General features: G+C 36.0%; 1 pseudogene; it reads left to right on the forward strand.

The window, feature by feature from the left end:
• The first annotated feature begins 1625 nt into the window (after nt 1–1625).
• On the forward strand, nt 1626–6180 carry LOC100375878 (12S rRNA N(4)-cytidine methyltransferase METTL15 pseudogene; annotated as a pseudogene).
• The last annotated feature ends 8488 nt before the right edge of the window (nt 6181–14668 follow it).

Here is a 14668-nt window from a genome sequence, read left to right on the forward strand (position 1 = left end):
TGAAATGAAATCCTTCATTTGCATGACTTAAGCGAAGGTCTGATTCCCTTAGCTTGCCTGGATCTCATGTCCATTGTACCCACACTACAAACTATGTTCATTATATTATTTTGCTTCTAAGTTTCATGAGAAACAATATTTTTTTGGTGTGCCCCCAAAAAATCATTGCGGTCACCTTCAAATTCAAGATGCGTTCAATATGGTTACTGAATGGTAAATGTACACATATCTGGTTAAATACATAGGCTAGAATGTTAGTTTAAATGGTTATACGTTTGTTTTATTGACTAAATAATCCACATATTCGCATTCCAAGTTGATACCAATAGTTGATAGCAATATATCCACGCTAACCGAGTCCACAATTTGAGTGAATTGGTCGTCTCGTAGACCTAATGACTTTAGTAATTATAGAAGTACCAATTAGCCATTCTTCAACAATCAGTAGTCAAGAAAACGGAACATCATGAACCCCCATAAGGGAGTCAGACCAGGTGCACGTCAAGAGTAAGCATCTGCTGCTGGCATGCCCCGCCCTGATGTCATGTCATGTCAGCGAAAAATGTCAAATCAAATTTACTAGACAAACAAACACACCAAGTCACAAGGTAAAACAGTGTTGTATGATATATAGTATTGGATACATGTATAATATTGCTCACTGCAAATTGACAAATATATACCGAATTGTGTACAAACAATTTGAGCAATGAGCAGTTCATAACTATATGCCAGGTCATGTTTGTCATAGCTGTTTTGGACTCTATATATAGGGTATTATATATATTTATAAACTGCTAAATTTATTTGCCAGATATAAAAAAACAGTTTGCAATTAAAAGTTTAGGTGAATTTTATTTTAAAATGCACAAGTATACAATGGGCAATTAAAGATATCATTATTGTTTACGAATATTTATAATAATTGTGTGTGTGGCACGATTCCGCACATTTGTGGTCTGAATCAGAATCATCTTTATCGTATTGTGAATCAATGTTTTTGATTTTGTAAATCAGCCGCTGGTGAGACATGTGTAGCTGTAGTATATGTACATGACATGTGGACTGTTCTTAAAACATCCCCTTCTTTCGTGTCGACAGACTGTCTAACAACCACAACATATCATTGCCAGGACTGCAGATTGCGCTAGTAGAATGTCCATCCAATCAATTTTCAAATTATTGTCTGTAATAGTCCAACCATGTCCATCTGGTGTTGGTTGTTTTTTCTTCTGTGTGAGGCAGTTTATGTAGAGGAATGCTTGATAATTGACCCTCTGCGTTTTTTCCTCAATGCACTTTGACATGAATAGGTCATCTAGGGAATTAAAACTACGGAATGCGGCATTATTATACAGCAACCAAACACATCTAGTAAATGGATGAGCAGCTATCAAACTTTCTGGTACCATTTCTTCAGTTTGTCTCCTCTAGCTGTGAAATTGATATAACGTGTTTTACCCTGTACCAGTTAAGAACAGACTCCTAGATGTGATCCATATCAACCCACATGCAGCTAATGTCATTGCATTCTATTTGGTGCACAGACACACGGAATTCATAGCATTTGTTTCTAGAAAATGTGTCAATTAATGACTCTTTAAGTCTCGAAGGGCCTTTTTAAAATGTTTGTCAACTTGTTGGTGTGCACTGCTAATCACGGTGACAAAGCCATGAAGGTGCGACAATGTCATATAAATAAGTATCGGATATTTATCGTCTAATAAAATCCAATGAAATGTTGGCAGAGATGTCTAACTTTGAAATTTTTATACATTATTATACGATAATTTCGATATTATCGATAATATCGGAGGAAAACCAACTACCCCAATAGTTACCCAAAGAGAGATGTCTGACTTAGACATTATTTGACGATAATGTCGATATAATCAATATCGGAGGAAAACGCACTGTCCCAATAGTTTCCCAGACATACCTGTATAACTTAGACATTTTTAGACGATAATATCGGATAACGTTATAAAGTGCAATGCCTCGCCTTCCTCGACAGAGCATCCTTCTGCTAATTGAGTTCGATTTTCTCGCCCAGGATTTTTTATTGATATTTCTGGATATGTGTCAGTCACCCAATTTACAGCTCGTGGGAACCCTGTCTCATTATCAACCTTAGTAAAACAGTTCCTACCAAGTCACCAAATGTGGAATTGCTATTTATATTTAGCTGCTGACTAAGTGCCATGGCACAAACAAATGGATCATCAGTTATATACATAAAACGGGGTTTGCAACAAATATTGGTGAATATCTTACAGTTTAATAAGAAACAATACCTTTATCATCATGGAATGTTACTTTGTGAACTTTTTCGTTCACAAAAACATATATTTAGCCACTTTCACAAATATTCTATCACAAATGGAACCAGCTATATTAGGTTGTGTAGGCGTGGTCGCCATCTTGGACGCCATCTTGGATTTGAAGGTCACTGCAATAACTGTTTTCGAGCACACCAACAAATTATTGTATCTCATACCATAGAGGTACAAATAAACACAGTGAACTTAGTTTGTAGGCCGGGTACAATGGGAGTTCCTGTTATGTGGGATCAGACCTTCGCTTAGGCAATGTGAGAGATCGCTGGTTCGAATCCAGTACGGTTAGCACAATTATTGAAGGCTAGTGAAAACAGTGCTCCTATAAGTAGGACTTAAATCCTATCACTTGTGTGAAGACACTCGTGGTACAGCGGACAAGACAGTGCGTTGGGAACTCAAAGATTGCAAGATATGAAAGACGTTAAAAACATAAACTACAACTTCTCTATATCAAGAACTCAAGTCAGAAAAAACAGAACACAAGAATACTACATCACATGCAAGCCAGTCGAAATCATCGAAGAACGAGTACAGTTGACAGTTGTAGATCACGTGCAACAACAGAAACGAAGAGCAACGTTCCTCTCCAAATGGACCCCTTCTTTTGTATTGACCCCCTAAGGATTGCTCATCCCCCTTTCTAACTATTCCCCCAAAATAATATATCACCCCTTTTAGAATGTATTAAATAGAATTATTCCTTTGGAAGGTAAATTCAGTGAAATAACTAGACTACTAGATCAACATGATGTTGGACCGAATCCTGTTGATGGTATGTTATTGGATGCAGGATGTTCCTCTATGCAGATGGATACAGCTGAGCGTGGTTTCTCTATAAGTAAAGATGGACCATTAGATATGAGAATGGATAGTGATAGGTATGTACATGCACATGTATACATGTGGTTTGGGCAGAGTTTATGACTTAAGCCTCGTCACCAGCGCACGCACAGGAATTGAGTCCCAAGTGTTGATAACAACACATGCTAAGAACGCAAAGGTTCATGGGTAGGATAGATGCTTGTTTGTAAACAATGACATGCTATGGCCATCTGACGTATGCGCAGGTGATGACTCCCCTGCTTTAACGACACTAGTTGTAACATTGCTATTTGATTTCACATGTTGTACTTGCATGGACAAGTTAGAAGTCAACATTTTGCATTTTAGATTTTTGTGTGTCATTATTATCTCATCTTTTAGTACATCACCTCCTGAAAGCCTCCATGGATAGCCATTATGAATCAGCAAGCTACATGTTAAAAGTGAAGATGAGCACCAACTTTACCTTTTCACCACCAGACTTCTCGCTCAATATTTTAGACAATTTTCAGTTTTTACTTAACAAATTAAAAAATCGTTCCGAAGGAAAGTGCTGACTACAAACAGAACTATTTTGTGAATTTTTGATGAAAAGAGGGAACTGGTGTTGAAAAGGTTAATGATTTTTGATTTTACTGACACTATTTTTATGACAAGCCAATGTTATTGTACCAAATAAAAGTAAGTATATAATTGCAAATAGCACAGAAGACAACAGGCAGCACTGTAAAATAGATAATATATACACCTCATCACAGGTTAATTCAATTACAGCAGAAGAGAAAGTAATGATTCTCTTTACTCAGAACATGTCGCTTTTGTTCAACATTGAATACTGCCCTCTAAAGTTCATATAAAGTGGTTCTTTCAGTTCTTTCACAGTACAATGCAATTAACAGATGACCCTATGGAGCTAAAAAAGGAGAGTGAACTGATTTTAATCATACTTCTTCTACTTCTAGTCTTTTATTTTGAGCTGATTATTCTTTTGTATACATGACGTCGTCCCCATGGCTTCAGCAGATATGATATTTTTTGTTGGAAAGAACTTGTAATGAAAGAATCACATCGCATTGGCAGTTTTCAAAAGAAAAAAAGAAATGTAAACAACATATAATTTAATAAATTTTTCGCAAAGCTATGAGGAGTTTTACCATTTTACACATGTGATTTGGAAATTATAAATAAATGAAAAATTCACATAAACACTTTTTCCGTGGTCAAAAGTGTACATCTACTGCTGCTGACAAATATTTTCGGCTGAATCAAGTATTTACTTCATGATTATTTTGCACAGAAGACTACTAGCTTGAAAACTATTAGAGTGGTTATGAAAACACAGAAGTAAACCTGGAAATGTATTTTTTGTGAGTTACCAAATTAAATTCAAATGTCTCTGATAAACACAATTTTTTTTATTTTATCATTTTATCAAGTCTCAGAAGTATTGGGTCGGTCAATTTACTTCTAGGGTTTCGACTAAACAGTTGACTCTTGAATCTCGCTGGCACAGTAGTGGTATAAATAAACCATTTTGTAATCCATTCATGCTATACTAACATTGAAAGTAAACAGGGTTGCCCTACTGTATTTTAATGCAATATATTTCCCTACACCCTAGTGTTTGTACAGAGGATGGGGTTTGACAGGTAGGGTTACACCAAAGAAGAACAACTAAATTATAATGACTTTCTGGAATATATATGATCAAAGAATCCTTTTCAGCTCCATTATGAAAACTGTGGAGGTACAGTCATAACACTTTCAGAACGCTAGACACTAATCAGGGATGGAGAAAGTGTTCTTTGTTCTTTGTGTAACGAGGCATTCATATGCAAGGGATTTTCAAATTTTGTTAGTGATGGGCTTAGTGTTACCACAACAGGAATCTGTAGAAATCTCAAAAACCCTGTTTTTCAACTTGTCTCTTTATTTAGCTTAAAGTCATATTCATGATAGCTGTCCCCATATAGTAAATATCAGTATTTATCTTATTATCGCTTGTACACAAGCTGACTGTGGTTCTGACCAAGGAAAGGCATGGGAAAGACGTAATTCCTATATGACAGAACACCCCACTATATGATAGAATCAGGTGTACAAACTTTTTTTTGTAATTTACTCGTACTTGGATACAAATTTGGTAATGGTAAACTACTTACACATTATCACATTTTATAATGTCACAATTCACTTTTGTGATGGGAATCACAAAAGGTGCCAGGCTATGTAAAAACATGTTATGTCCCCTACTGCAATATAGAGTTGCACATAGTGGATGTGGCCACAAGTTGCCAAGCAGTTAGCCAATATCCTAGCAAGTTTGCAAATTGACTGCCCATATACTTCTGAGATATGCTGTAAAAGAGCAAGTCGGTTGGCAAATTCAATCATTACTCTCACTTATATTTTGTAGAGACCCCAAACAGCCAACAGCTGCCGACGTAGTAAACGCTTTGAGTGAAGCAGACCTCGCGAAGATAATCCGGACCTACGGTGAAGAAAAGCATGCTAGGAAAATTGCAAGATCCACAGTTGAGTATAAAACAATATGGCAACCGATAACAACAACAAAAGAATTCGCTTATGTTGTGTCATGCGCGTTCTCACATAGGGAGGCTAAAAAGCAGAAAGACAAGCTAAGGAGACCTGTGCACACGGCCACCAAGACTTTTCAAGCGTTGAGGATTTTTGTGAACAATGAACTGAACGAGTTAGTCATGGGCTTAGAGCAAGTGGAAAAATATTAAAACCTGGTGGAAAACTTGCTGTTATCACATTTCATTCACTGGAAGACAGAATCGTAAAGAGGTTTCTACGAGGCATTGACTATAGCGAAAAGTATAGCATGAGTATTAGAGGGAAGATAAGGGAAAACCGAACAATGGATAGGGATGATAATAGACCACAGAGGTGGAAAGAAATTAACAAGAAAGTGTTGGAGCCTTTAGAAGAAGATATTATCGACAATCCAAGAGCAAGGTCTGCAAAACTAAGAACAGCTGTTAAGATTCATTAACTTTGAAAATTTTGAAGAGGTCAAATTATTTCTCTTTTGTGAAAATAACAATTTTCTCTGTAGCACTATTAAAATAAAAATACTTGGGAGAATTATAGAATGCTGGTTTTTGTTTCCAGGTTATGCTAAGCAGCTTTATTGAAACTTTTAATCTTTTGATTTGCAAGTATTGAACTGATAAATGTATTCAATGGTAAATTCAGTTTCACACTGCTAAAGAAAAGAAAATGACATAAGTATTATGGTTTTGCTGTTTACGTCATTTTATGCCAGCAGCAGGTCTCAAGATAAATCTGAGTCTGTGATCTTGTAAACCAACTCAAATATTTTTTAAAAGGAGACCTGTCATCATTTTGTGTTTCATTGTAATAGTGCTTTTAATATAATAATGATAAAGTTTGAATAACCTGAAATTAGATATGTTTCCAATTACTCAAGAAAAGAAAGCTGACTGTTTCTAACAAAATCTAATCAGAAGTGACGAGATATTTATTTCTATGTTAGTATGAATTAGTTATTCAGCAATTAATTTCAGATAAGGCCAGACTTTTTTTATTCCTTGTTTCTCGAGTTTTTATAAGGTAATCATTTTGAGGAGGGCGGAAAAAAATAAAATTAATTTATTTGTTCCCACTAGATTTGTGTGATTCTCAGAGAATTGTAAGTGAGATCATTGACCGGAGAGAAGAAATTAAATAAAATTGTATTCCATGTATATAACCTTGTTTCTCATCTGGGCGAGACTCCGGTCTTTGATCATGATACTCCCACGAAAATGCAACTTGGATTGATTATGCGGCGGGCGGATAAAAATGAAGATAAAAATAAGTTTTTTTTAGCATTTTTTTGCACTTACAAGTCTGCGGGCGCAAGAAATTACGCTGATATAAAACTTTATTTTTATTTCCTTTTCGGCTACTGTTCATTCGGCGGGTTTGCGAAACATGGGATAATAAAAGTCTGGCCTAAATTGCAATGCTACAGTAATATCGGTTTTTAGTCCCAGTTCGCCTTTTTATTTTTCTGATTGTAATTTGTTTCATGTTCTGATTAAAAATGGCCAACTTATTTCAGTTTTGTTTACTATTTAGCTAACTCTCCCATGAAAAAAAGTTTTATTTTTCCCATGTGTCATTTAATCCTGGGCCAATCATAATGGTATACATATGCATTTTGATTTGTTTCTCCATAAAACTCCAAAAAATCAAGAATTTCCCTTTCAAACTTGGTATTGGCATCACCTAAATATTATTGTGTTTTTTTTTTGTTACACTATTTTATTCAAAACGCTCTCTTCTATGTTTTCCACTCGTATTTCCGAGGCACTTTCATTGATTGTGTACAAATGTGGACCGAAGACATCACGTAATGTTACACAGGTCTGCAAGTATGGGATTTGTGATTTGATTAAAAATGGCAGAACACCAGTCATGTTTATTTTTATACAATGTATTTTCAAGTGCCCTTAGCAATTTATTAAAAACGTTTGTTTTTGGGTTTCAATTAAATTGTCAACTGGCAGCCATTTCCTTTTTTTTCACTTTCACATTTTAAAAATGTGTGCAGTTCCTTGATATTATTACTTCTCCATTTTGTGTCCTGTCTGTTGGAAGTGTATACGACGATTTAGAAATGTGTCATCAAATTGGATCCGTTCTAACCGTGTAGTCTTGAAAGTATTCACGAAGATTAAAAGAACTCGGACATGTTTGGAAAGGAGTGGTACATGGTACGGGTGATACATACCTGTCATAATGCTAGACTCACAGGTCTTATGATTACATTGTTATTAGAATATAAGTAGGCAGTTCAACTGTTTGCTTCCTTTTTTATCGCCTTTCGTATTTAAAATGGCCACACATAATGATTATATATATATACACACGCTTTCGAGGCCACAACCCTAATCCACAGTCTGCTGTCTTCTTTTCCTCTGTATTCTCAGCAAGCACGATATAATACATTCTTCTGTTGACATAATTAATAACAAAATAATGTCGCAACATTGTTAAGAACGCCCATCATCGCAATTTCTTACACTTTGGTTTTTGGTAGAAGTAAATGCGGATTTAATCACTGCATCTACACAATCTTTAGTTTTGACACGTCATTATCGACATCATCCATCCGTCCAATATTTAATCATCTCAGCAGTTTTTTTTTATCTCAGCTGCCATGGTGAAGATGAACAACTCTTGTCCGTCGTCCTGCTCGTAAACAGCGCTCACATGACGACACTATTTCCTGGTCATGAGATTTATTTATTTCGTGACAATATCTACATTTATTAGTAAATAGTTTTGGTAAAAATAACACTGGCCGAATGAAATCGGCTATTGCTAATTTTGTGAATTTATTCTCGTTCATTTCATATAATGTATACTACATGAGTTGTGGTTGATTTAATTGTTTTACGTTACAAAAAAATATCGTGAAAGAGACAACTGCGTGTACTCGTACATTGGCTTGTAATCATCTGATCATTGAGCACCTCTTGTAACACTGTGAATCAATGGTAATTACGATGCCATTGGTAGAGCAATTACTGTTTTATGGATTGGACAAAATAGTATAGCTGATATGTAAGTAAATAAGCCCACATTTGATTGTCGCTCACATATTCAACGACGATGACGTCATGTTTGAAAAAGCTGTGTTGATACCTTATATGGCTGGGCACTGGAATAATAATAACAGTGAACCCATATCCTGTCTACGTGAAATGCCGGGAGCCTAATGCCTCAGACTTGAAGGCAGTCGATGACTCGTATTATTGGTGGTGAATGTGTGTTTCCAGATTGACTTTTTGTTGGTGGAATCTTTACAAATAAGCAATTTATATTTGTAGTTGTGGCATACAATCTCTGCTATAATATTCATTGTGACTTTTTTTCTAATTTGGGATATGTATAGTCTAAAAGCCGATAACAAAAGAAATGACTGGAAAATAGTGAGAGCTAGATTTGAAAACAAACAAACACTGTAACCTTGTTATAACGAACTCTTTGGGGGACATACAGTTAGTTTGTTATAGCGAAGTGTTCACTATAATAAAGTACATACATAATACATTGAGATTGTTGTGGGCGAGAGTCGTGCAATGTGTTTATTATATAAATATACTACGCAATACAATACAAATAATATGATGCCATTTCAGTAGTGATTTGTTGTCTTGCGTTGCCCCTACCTGATACGTCTATACCTACGACTAACTGGAGCGCATCCCCCTTACAGAACAGTGCTTATATATACAGGTATGACTAGAAACATATAGAAGTGAGGCACAGACACGGTGGTGGGTTTTAGCGGGGAACATCACACATTGTACAAAATTCCACATATTTGAAATCTAATAATATCTTAACAATAAAAAAAACATTGTCTTGAAATGCAAAAATATGATATATGAAAGTAAAGTCTTAAGAAATCGATATGTATATGATTCTCGTGGACAGCTGTTCTCGTCACTGTTGTCTCCACAGTCGTCTTGACCATTACAGAATAGTGTATTACTGATACACGTGCCAGACGCACACATGAAGTGGGGGAAACATTCATTCCATGTTATACCTTATTATTAGGCATAGTGATAAGAAAGGCAGTAAGCTGGAATATTATACTTTGGATATTCAAGACGATGATGTGGTAAATGGCGGTCAATCGTTGCGATATGTTGTTAACAATAATTTAAATATCACATAGCATATATTTATTCATTAAAGCGCTGTGGTCGTCGCGCAGCACGTGTTCGAATTTCATGTAAATAAACTGTATTTTACACGCGTTGTATACGTCGCTATGAGTCCCATATCGAACAGGACGCGGCACGACGACTGCCGCCCTAGACTGAGTTAAAATGTCATTTGGGAAATATGCAAAGGAAACGATATTCGCTGTAAACTGGGTCTATACTCATCAACACCAGGGGCATGTGCTATTCATTCGAAACAAACAAAAAACGAATTCCACCTGGGCATTCGTCTTCGTCTTCTTGATCAGGACAGTCGTGTTCTCCATCACAACGATCTGAACGTGGAAGACATTGCCCAGATACGGGACATTCATTTCCAACCTGACACGAACCTAGAAACCAAACCAGTTCGTGATATTTGTTTAGTATTCATGTTAACGGGACGGAGTAGGTTAACAGCAATATGCATTGGTAAGTGTTCGAACGTGCAATGACATACGTATTAAAGCGGGAGGGTCGTCACCTGCGCCCGCGCAGAAATGAGTTCCAAGCGACGATATCAACATAAGCTAAAAACGCAAAGGCTCATGGGTAGACGATTGTTTGTAAACAATGAAACACTATGGCCACCTGACGCTTGCACAGGTGACGACTCTCATTTCTCATTACATCTAACTAACATTACGATACATCGTAATTCAATGCAACACACATAGCAATGCACGTTTCCATTCGAGTTTCATCTTTAGGACATATACGTACATTGCAGTTCATCGCTGTCATCACCACAGTCATCAATTCCATCGCACTGCCACGCATTCGGTATACAGCGTCCATTTGTACAATCGAAATGAGGAGAACACGTTGCTGTGTGTATGAATATACATATATTCAATTGGTAGTGAGCAAAGAACACACAATGGCGTTTGCACGTTGACGTTGATTGATGAATATTGGAACAAACTCGTAGTATAATTCGATATTGTGATGAATACTTATAAAATTAAGTTGAATTATGCGAATTGGCTGGCAATCTGACTAAAATTCGATGTAGAAATATATATTGTTATTTTTGTTTATACATGAATATTGTTTGCTTTTACGTTATTCCGTTTGTATGTAGTATCTCGGTCACCTTGACGAGACCTACATCGGAGTTTATTCAGATTGGTGTTCTGTTAATACCATGTTGTGAATTTTGAGTACTTTCAATTAAATCATCAGTTGGTCGACTTCATTGAAACGTATTTTAGTGGAAGATAAGGAGATGTCCATTACTTATCATTTGAATTCAGGGCCAATCACAGGCACCATGAACATTTGAAAATTGAATCAATTGCAAAGATAGGGTTCAAATTCGTTGTTTTAGCACTGACACCGTAGTGGAGAGTTACAAACTTCCTTAAACCCTGCTGCCAAAATTATGGAAAATCATACCGACTTCCCACTATCACATGTGTAAACTAAAAATGCTTACCATTATACTGACACACAAATTTGTGAACACTGTTGCACCTCTCGTGTATCCATCTTAACTCCCCTGTAGGTAACTTGTGCTTCGTCTCACATTATTGTAATTAGACTTTTATGTTCTATATTCATTCCATATATGTGCTACATATTTATACGATGCATTTCTCAGACTGCCGTGAGTATTGGAAGTAGAACAAAGGTAGTGTGTATCTTATCAACAGTATTAACTGTATCCATTCTTGGAGGTAGTGGCATTGGATCATATTTTGGTGAGTATCACGTGATGTGATTTTGAAGGTATAAATATTAACATAATTTGTAAACTAAATGCGATAACTCAGTTAATTTTGACTATAAAGTCAAGTAGTTCGTATCATTATAGTCTGTTGTTGAACATGGTTGGTACAATTCATATTATCTATTGATCGCTAAGCACATATAAGTATAACCATAGTTAATATTATAATATATTCATTTTCTATAATATGTTCGCAATGAATATCCACATAGTAATAACATTTAATAATAAAACAAATATAGATTCATTGTCATTTTCTACATCATTTAGTAATACTGAACCAATGCATTTTATGTGTTTATACGTATTTATTTTTTTCTTCAGGAATTATTGGTTCTCAATCGACTGGCACAGGTATTCGAGTTGTATTGTGTTGTTGTCCTCCTCTCATTATACGTTATTCGCCAATTGTTGCCGGGATATCGCTGAGAACAAGGGAACCACAGCATTTGTTCCCCCTCCCCTATTTTCGTCATCGCGTTCACTGTTTTACTGACCATAGAAATCACGGGAAACAAGAATGAATCGCAATAAACTTCATTAGTTAGTTAATTAGTTATTTTAATATTCTGGTATTTTATGCTTTCAGCATTGGTATCAGCAAATGTAGAGCTGTCAGGCCAGCCATACGCCACTCTTGACATAGTGCTTGGGTGGCTTAAGGTATTTCAATTGCACATTGATATACATATTAGCTCCAGTAGTGAGGCTGTTAGTGGGCCTGCATCTGAGTTATTTGCAGTTGAAGTGTTCCTCAAAATGGATGATGTAGACCCTAGCACAGCCAAGTTACAAGACGAGCATAGCGACGTACTAATACCTCGATTAGTGGGATCTATCCTTGGCGATGAAGTAACATTTGATGATGATTTCACCATCGCTCTAGATATTCAACCAGTGGAAATGAACTTCGGAGAGTTGGTGTGCAACCATTACAGTGAGATCTGTGTAGAAATCAGACCAGTAGAAGATACTATCTGACCTCGGAATGTGTCAAAGTAAGTGTAAATATCTCCCATTAACGCAAATAACGTATACCCCCCTCTATGAGACGTAAATTAATTTTACCTGTTTATTCTGTCATATAGACCCAATCGATGCCGATGACTTGCAGCTACACGTTGGTTCTGACCTACCAGGTATTCTTGACTTCATTATGGGGGCTAGCAATATTTGATATTGACATCGGGATCAGCAACGGATCGCAATCTTACAGTGATGTTGCAGACTCTCTGTTTGCCGTGACCCTTTATTTCTCCGATGAGTTTGGAGAACATATTTCATCGAAATCACCAATCCACAAATTGCCGAGTGAAATGACCATGATGGAACCAGGAGCTTTTATCAATCTTGCGAATATCAGTGTGAATTACGACATCACAGGAATGGGCTGTGCTCAAAATCTCTACTTGTGTGTTGATGTTGGCCCGAGAAGCGACTCTCCTTGGGTATGGTCGGGTGCAGGTGTCGTCATTACTGATTGTCTTCCTGTTGTAACATGTCAAAGTAAGTCGGTAGTTTTTATTGTTAATTATAGTAAGTACCCGTACATGTATGAGATTTGTGCTATCAGTTGTATTTGTCGGTGTATTTGTAGTTAAATGCTATCAAAAATACAACCATCTGTGTAGATGCATTTATATCTTGTTATGTTAGCTGAATACGTAGAATAGTATTGACACGTTTTGTCAGAAATACCAAAAACATAGTTAACAACCATACTAAATAATTCCTTGTTTCGGTTTGAATAAATAGCAAAATATGCATCTTAGCTGCAAGGTGATAACTATGGTTACTTATGTTGCCCAAAGATTTGCAGCATTTTTAAAGAAGTAGGCATACTGTTTATTTTACAGTACTAGGTCCATATCTTTAATCTATCTACGTGTTCATACATTCCCAACCTACGCTCACAGATTCAAATCAGTGAATGGCTATTGACATTTCATTGGGCGTAAAATTCAGTGTCAGCAGCATTTATATTTACTTTTTATTCATTTTTACTTGGCGGTGCTGCATTCCCAATTATATCAATATTATGATAACTGTTATATTAAAACGAGAATGAATGTTTATACTTTTTAACTCCTAAAAACCTGACTAAACAAACACAAAGTCAAAAAACTAATTAAAAACTTTCTTGTTTCTATTCAGATCAAATTACTGTCTCTTCTATTGATCTAATGGTCGCTACAGGAAACGATCTCAATATGATAATGGGCTCGGATAAAACTTTCACTTTAGATATCAGTATAGTAACCGGCCGGGAAACAGCTGCCTTCGAAACTGAAACAGAGATTGTTTTCCACACATCTCTTTATTTAGCATCCGATTCAGAAGAAGCACGTATACCAAGCACTGTATCCTTGCCATCAACTATGGTATATATCAATGTCAATCATAATATTGAACTATTGGGAGTAACATTTAGTGATTTCAGTTTAAATTATCTGAGCTATGAAGATTATACACACGTTTGTGATGACATATCACCTGTGGTAGGAATGTTACCGTATGAATGGACGTGGGCAAATGAAATTGCTTATGAAACCAGTTGTACTCAATTGAATGGACAATACCAAGGTAAATTAGTAATGTCTTATCTGTGTTATTTGCAATACATGTGTAGAAAGTTGAATTTATACATCAAATTTAAATCCTTTAATTTCACATTCGCATATATTATTAAATTAACAATCCTAAATTGAGTGATTATATTCCAATGATATATATGTACTACGCTAGCCTTTATATAGATAACTGATGATCTCGGATGGCATCATTGTCACTTGTCTTGTAGTCCTTGATTATGGCTTAGAATTTTGTATTGTGGGTGCCACATGTTCTCATGCCTTTTGAAAACTTCATGTGTAAGAAGAGGTCAATATATCTTCTTTTCATTCAGTCGAATATGTACTGCGATGTATTTGTCAGTTGTTTTATTTGTGTTCTTAAACATTTAACTTCCCTTTCATAGTATTACAAATAACGTTTCTATGTGTAACCACAGTGTAGAATCATGC

This window comes from Saccoglossus kowalevskii, chromosome 1, assembly GCF_978046115.1.
Source record: "Saccoglossus kowalevskii chromosome 1, keSacKowa6.1, whole genome shotgun sequence".
NCBI classification, from domain to species: Eukaryota; Metazoa; Hemichordata; class Enteropneusta; family Harrimaniidae; genus Saccoglossus; species Saccoglossus kowalevskii.